The sequence below is a fragment of the Rhinoderma darwinii genome, chromosome 6, assembly GCF_050947455.1.
Source record: "Rhinoderma darwinii isolate aRhiDar2 chromosome 6, aRhiDar2.hap1, whole genome shotgun sequence".
NCBI lineage: Eukaryota > Metazoa > Chordata > Amphibia > Anura > Rhinodermatidae > Rhinoderma > Rhinoderma darwinii.
Genome location: NC_134692.1, coordinates 122,891,859 through 122,899,663, shown reverse-complemented (window position 1 = coordinate 122,899,663; position 7,805 = coordinate 122,891,859).

Here is a 7,805-nt window from a genome sequence, read left to right as displayed (position 1 = left end):
TTCAAGTTGATTATAAAGATTTATTAATATATTTGTTACCCATAATAAACACCACAGCCTTTTATTTCCAACTATTTGTATGCTTGTCTTTATTTCTGGTATTTCTGGGGGTTGCGTATGTTATCCCATGTATTTTATATGTAAGTGTATGTATAGTTAGTAATAAATATTACCCTTTATTGACTATTCAGTCGTATACGCTTACTTAGTAGCAAAGCAAGTAGACTAACGTTAGTATAAGAAAAGGGTAGGGGAACTAGGCATAAACCTAGTGACCCTGATTATAAAGGAGGTAGTAATAGTGGATGACACGAGTAAGTGAACCCCGCTATTATACCAGCCCTTTAACAGGGCAGAGCCCTTTTTATAGTCCAGGATGATCTGGGGATGATTTTATAATTAATCTCATGTGTGTACGCTGGCCCTTTAAGGCCGGGAACGCGCGCACCATGGAGACCAGTGCACGGCTTGACGGATGCGAGCGTTGACGTCTCCTTGGAGGGAGGCGACGGGTCGGACATGGAAGTCTGCAGTCGCGGACGTCGGGGGGCTAGTGAGAGCGTTACATGGACTGCACCCTGCGTCATGTCAGTAGTCCTCTTCTTATGAGTTTTGTCTTTCATAAAGGGATAAGTCCTCTTTAAGGGAAATATGGGATTTAGAGCTCTGTATCAGAAAAACAGAGCTCCATCCGACTGTAAAAATGTATGGTTGAATTTCAGACAAAGAAAAAATACAAACCTGACTAGACCAGTGTGATAATGAATGACAATGTGGACAGTTATGTGGCTGCTTCATCCAGTGATAAGAAGCAAAATCACTTGTAATTTGGGATGTTAGGGGCCCATGACTGATTCTGAGCCAAAGAACACCCATAAAAATAGTCTGTAAGATAGTAGCAAATACGGAGCCAAGATATTTAGATATATAAAACTCATGACAAAAAATAATAATAAAATGTTAAAGGGGTTATGTGGGGACCGAAAATTATTAGCAGTATGTTCACTGCAGTATGTGAGTACACGACTAATATACATTCCGGTCCCCTGTCACGATGATGATGATATTTTAATAGATTTTTACAATGCTGCCGGGTGACCAGAAGTCTAGTGACACGGTCTAACTTCATGACGACACGACTCTTCGTCATGTGACAGACCCAGCTGTACGCTATGTAATCGCTGTACTACTGCTGTAATGTAGGAGTCTGGTCTGCAGTCTGACATAATGTAGGAGTCTGGTCTGAGGTCTAAATTTATTTTGGCCTTTGGTCTGGAGTCTGAATTAATCTTGGGGGTCTGAAGTAATGTAGGGGTTATACGGTCTAAATTAATTTTGTTGTCTTGTTTGAAGTCTAAATTAATTTGACATCTGATGTGGTATATGAATTTTTCTTATAAGTTTGGTGTCTGGATTTATTTATGGGTCTGCTCTGGGGTCAGAATTTGTGTTGCTACAAAGGCTGAGGATAAACTGTATAAGATAGTGGTCAAAGATGTCTGGGGCCAAATGGAGAAGAAACTGAAAGTGAAGGACTTCAATTAGAGAAGATGTCAACTGTGATTCACTGGATTTAATCATTATTTATTCTGAGTCTGATTAGTACCGTATACGCTTTCATAGTCTGCAGTGAGATAATACTCAGCAGACCCCCTATGTAGAACTGGTATCTGACAACTATATAGTGACTGTAAGGCAGGTTCATTGGTTATATTGGTTTTTCTATAGTGGTAGCGTACAGGTTTTCCAGACAAACAGCGAGTGTACGCCTAATCTGGAATGAGTGATCAGCTGGCTCTGTGTTCCATGTTTATTTTTTTGTATTAACAATGTGGCTTACGTATTTAAGGGAGAAGTAGCTGCTGCCTAGATTTCAATCCTGACTCTTTCTCTGATTGGATTTTATGACTTTCAGTAGCTTTTCCCTACACTTTTCTATTAATCCAGAACATGTGATATATCAGAAAATTTAAGAGCAAAGACAGTTTTCCAAGGTATTTTGTTACTTATATAATAATACACTTTGTTTAGGTTTTGATGTTTTTATTAAAATAACATGACTACAAAATTTTCCACATAAGGTTGGTATACATGAAGGAATTTAGGTGTAACCAGAAGCAGGTAAAATATGCTATACCTAAAATTCTTTTTTTTATCTAGAGATGGTCTGTAACGGCAGTCTCTTCTGTTGGTGCAATGTCGATGAAAGGTATTCCAGTTGAGTCATGTTGTTAGTTGCCATAAATCGTTGGTAGGTGGCACTAATCATGTCCAGGTTGGCACTGTGACTCAGCCAAGCCACAGACAGTGACATTTGTTATTCTTTGTGAAGTTGTTGCATAAAGACTCCTGGTCTGGTTTGGCACTGTGACTCAGCCGAGCCACAGGCAGTGAGATTTGTCATTCTTTAGGATGTTATTTCATAAAGACTTCAGTGTCTGGGTTGGCACTGTGACTCAGCTGAGTCACAGGCAGCGATATTTGTCATTCTTTGTGAGTTTATTTCACAAAAACACCATCTCTGGGTTGGCACTGTGACTCAGCCGAGCCACAGGCATTGACAATTCTCATTCTTTGTGAGCTTTATCCACACGGAGTCCGGGGATTCACATCTGTAGTCCAAAGATTTGTCACATCCGGGTTGGCACTGTGAGTCAGCCGAGCCACAGGCAGAAACATTTGTCATTTTTTAGACACAGTCTAGGGATCCAGATCTGTAGTCCAAAGATTTGTCAAGTCCAGTTTGGCACTGTGACTCAGCTGAGACACAGGCACAGAAAAAAATCCTTTGAGGTGGACCTATGTTTGCTGGTATTCATGCAAATTCCTTGGGATGCTTTTCCGAGGAAGAACTCAGTGGAAATTCCATATGAATGAGTCTGTGAGGTAGGTCTTGTTTTCTTCCTCAATGCAATCTTTGGAATTGCAGACACTCTAGGTCCAGTTCCCTCAATTGTCGGTGTAGAATCTATAATGTTTAAACCACTGGATTCAGTAACAGGGTAGGTCATGGCAGCTTTGCATTCATGACTTCCACTGCCAACTATTGGTTTCCTGTTGCAAGAGTACATGTTCTATGTGGTGTTCTTGATTCTGCATGCACTGAAACTTTTAGTGGTTGTTTGGAAACATTATAGTTATGCCTTGAGCAGCAGAGCCCTGCTGCTCATTACGGTAAATGTCTGAGGAGCTCCAAAACTTGTTCACTTTATATTTGTCCTCGTGTGGAGATTAAGGACAGCGTTCTTTTGCTCTCAAGAACCAGTGTAGCCATGGACAAATCAATATAAAATGTCCAAGACTTCATCCTGTTAAGATAAAAAAACAAATAAGCCTGTTTTTGTAGGAATACATTATCAGATAATTCTCATTTTATATTATTCTACTTCATACCACTAGATGGTCAATGAGTTGTTGAAAAGGAACAACAGTAAAAGTTATGTTTTAAGAAACTCCACTTCTACTCCAGTGGTTTTGTCTTTGATAATTGTGGAGCACTCTATCGAATCATAATCTTGGTGAAGGACTATAAAATTCACTATCTTTCTACCGTCTGTCAGAAAAGACAATTTCCCCCACTAACGATTACCATAAACCATGGTTTTCAACACTAAAAAAATAAGTATTTGTTAACGCATTAGAATAGGATTAGGGATTTGTGATTATTTAACATTTTCTGACCATAGAGCCAGTGTAAATCGAAGGTTGAGCTGCACTTTAATTCTGCAGGACACATGAGTAGACAGTGGACATACACACAGACAGGGTAGATACCTTCAGACTCCATGTCTGCCCTCTTTCGGTCTTTCTCAAGAAAGAGGGCAGATGCCAAGAACAATCCTCCTCCGATAGCGCTCACGAATACGCAGACCATGAGGGCATATTTCAGGCTGTTAAACATCAGCAGGTCGGATTCTGGCTTTCCTCTGCGGATGAGGTCAGATAGCTGAGGATAAGAAAATAACACATTGTTATGTAAGATGAATTATGGGAAATAGAATATGTGTAGATTTTTTTCAGACAGCGGATGCTGGATACTAATCCAGAAATCCGGTGACAGCAGACTGTAGGTGGTGGTGAGTGACATCTCCTCACTGAGGGTGCTGTATGGGCATTGTGTGTGCACTATATGGTGGCTATATCTTTACTGTCTGTTTGGTGGGGGTGTACTGTATTAGTGCTGTCTCCTTTGTGTGAAATGTATGTGCGTGGTAAGTTGTTCACAAAGGGTGTCATGCAGGCTAAGACTGACCCCGACGGTAAAGAATTTTGCTTAGATACCCTTTAGGACGATGATGTAACTAATACTTACCACTCCGATCAGAGAGGGGCTCCATGCATCACCCAGCAGGTGGGACACAATTATTTGTAGGGCCTCCGCTGTGGATCGTCTTCTGGGGGTCACCACACTCTAAAACAAGAGGACATTCTGAGTAGGCAGAAGGAAACAGTTACTGAACCTAACTCAACAATGGCAGCCAGACAAAGTGACGGAATATCTGCACTACAATATCTGCAGACAGCGCAGTCTGTACTTGTAGTGTCCTCCGTCTCTTGTCTGGCAGTTATTGCAGAGTCAGTGGCATTTCATAAACTAGGCCGGAAAATAGACAACAGGCGACATAAATGTAATTTTAGCTGTAATAGAGAAACATCCTCGTGGTTTCTGATCACTTACCAGCAGGATGTCGTCCACAATGGCAAAATTCAGTGCCAGCAATAATGCCCCGATGGAGATGAAGATCTGAGGGGAGACAAAACATTCAGAAAAGACTAAATGGGGAATACGGGGAGGGGGCAGTACAATAAGTTACCTCTTATCCTGAACTCTGATGCACAGGGTGGGTATTAAACCTGTGTATAGACCTTACACTGTATAATAATGTATATGTGTATGAATACCTGTGTGTCTATGTGTATGTATAGCAGTATATCTGTATGTGTATGATATTCACAGGCATACACTGCATGTATGTATGTAAAGGTGTACTGTATGTTTATATATGTCTGCCTAAAGATAACAGTATGTGTATGTAAAGCTGTATATCTGTGTGTGTATGGTATCCACAGCTATATACAGTATGATTGTATGTATAGGTGTATATGTATGTATATCTACAGGTATGTGTATGGATATTGTTTCTTCACCTTTTTAATATAATTAAAAGAAAGAACATCAATGACAGAAAGCTGTTCATCAGCCACTTACATAGGAGGCCACAAGGCTGAAACTTGCCAATAACAAAGCCAAGAGCAGGAAAGGGGCGCCACCCAGCATTCCGCACGCACAGACTAATGCGTCTGCCCGCGGGCTGATTTTCCTGAACCTCTTGCTTATTTCCACGCCAGCTCCAACTCCCACGATTCCGGTGATCACAGTGATCATGCCAAAAATCAGACTGCAAAAAAAGAGATTATAGAGGTCATCAAATGGATTCTCCACAATTGTATATAAATGATGATTAAAGGACCTGAGTATGACTACTGCTCCAACTATCTGCATGTATCTAAAGATTAAATCCATAAACTCTGTTCTCAGGCTGACAGGGCTCTCTAGGGACCTATCCCAAATATCTTGTCAGTATAGAGCAGACTGTCACGTAGCAGTCTATATACACTATGAGGGTGAGGTTTTATATCACAGAATTGTTGAAGATTTTTTTGTGCGGTTTGGCAAATAAATATCCACAAGAATTTATTCACTGCAAATACACGTTGCGGAAATGTGTACATTTTTACAGTGAATTTTTCCCTTAGCATTGCAAAGAGTGAAATCTGAGGCAAATTCGCAGTAAAATCCACATTTAACACCCCATGTCTGAACCTACCCTGTAAATAGATGGCTGCCAGGAGCCCTGACCACTCACCGCGTAGCCGTGCCCAAAACTCAGGTAGAGAAAGGAAGAGTATGGACATAATGGCAGATAGCCGCCCTCACAACCTCCTGGCACACACAGTAAATAAGCGTTTACCTGTCATCAAATTGACATATTGCAGTCTGACATGGATCACTTCTGTATAGGATGACCCGGGCCCGCTTGTAGAAGGACAGAGCCCAGTGGGAGAGGGAGCCGGAAACAAATGTCACAGTTGTGAATCCCAGCATGGAAAGCATAAAGCTCGGGCTACAGAGAGAGAGAGAAATGTGAGTGACACAAGAGACACGGGGTAAAGCCAGCGACAACCATCACTACACGGAAAACACTCACTTTTTCAGCAGAGCTTTCACGTCGGTCGTCCAAGAATTGTTGTTTGGGTGTTTATTGCTTTTTTGTTCTGCGGCTCCTCTGGATGGTTCCTTCATAAAGAAGATAAGAAGCAGGACGGCTATAATCCCCAGACCTGGAATGATCTGTCCAGAAGAAGGAGGAGACAATATATATATGTAGCGGTATTACAAATATGAAGTGACTGAAGCCAGAGGGGCAAAACATAGAGATGACTAATAACATAAATGACTATCTATAGCCTCCGGACTGATACTCAACTTTCCCAAGTCCCTACTTATTGTTTATGGTTCCAGAAGATAATGGGAGCAATTCCAATAACAAAAAATAACAAATAATAGTTTGCCTGCAGGAATCCTGCAATCCTCTCACTTACCCGCAGTGCCCAGTGCCAGTCACCACCAAGAGCGCTTGTCACTTTGGCCCCCATGATGTATCCAAGGCCACTTAATAGGCAAAAATGAAGAAGATTTATAGTTAAGAAAGGGCATAATCTCTGCACAAATATAACTATAGACATAGATATAAACGGTATAAACTTCTACACTCATTATATATATTAGACACTTTTTGTATCCAGTTAATAATTGTAAAATAATGTGTTTACACAGGACACTCACCAGCCTACGGGGATAGCAGTCCAAAAGATGGACAACATGCGGCTTCGCTGGTCTGCTACAAATAGGTCGGCGATGATGGAGGGGGCAATGGTGGAGTAACTTGCCGCGCCAATCCCAACCAGTCCTCGCATTAGCAGGAACAGCCAGAAATACTGGGGAAAAGGAAAAAAAATCATAATTAATAACATCTTTAGTAAAGCTTTACCATTGGGACTTTAATATTGATGGCCTATTGTTAGGATAGACAATGAAGGAAATAAATAAAAACTCCATTGGGTCGCTTGTTGGGGGTCCCAGAGATCAGAGCCCCACAGATTGAGCATGGAAGAAGGATAGGTTATCAATGGGAATGTCCCAGAAAACCCCTTTAATAATAAACATAGGATGTTACCTTATCAGGAATAAATGAGCTGCCAAGGATGGAGGCTGACCAGAGGGTGATCCCAATACAGAGCAGATATTTTCTATTCCAGTGATCACCCAAATATCCAAATACTGGAGCCACCAACATGAAGCTGCAGAGGAAGACTGAAAGGGAAGGGGGAGAGAAGAGGTGAAAGGAAGATACAACAGACATTTATATATGGACAAACTATTAAATCCTGCATTTTAACCAAATTCCCCACTTTTTTTTAATTCCCACTCTCATTCATTAATGTAAAGCTTTACCTTTCAATTACTTTTGCAGTTTGATAAAACTTTTTGTAACTCTGTGTACATAGTAAAAACGATATAGTACATCTTAATGTCATATTTTGGGTTATCATTGGAACCCATCAACAAGCAGGTAAATGCTGCTGATGGATGTTATTATGGCCTTATTATGGATTTGTCAGCCCAGTCACAGCAGAACACCATTATCCTAGGTTTTCATGTCGCGGTCATGTCGCAAAAACACTGCAAAATCGTGCTGTTTTGTGGCGATTTACGCCAATAAAACACATTTTGACCGCGACGT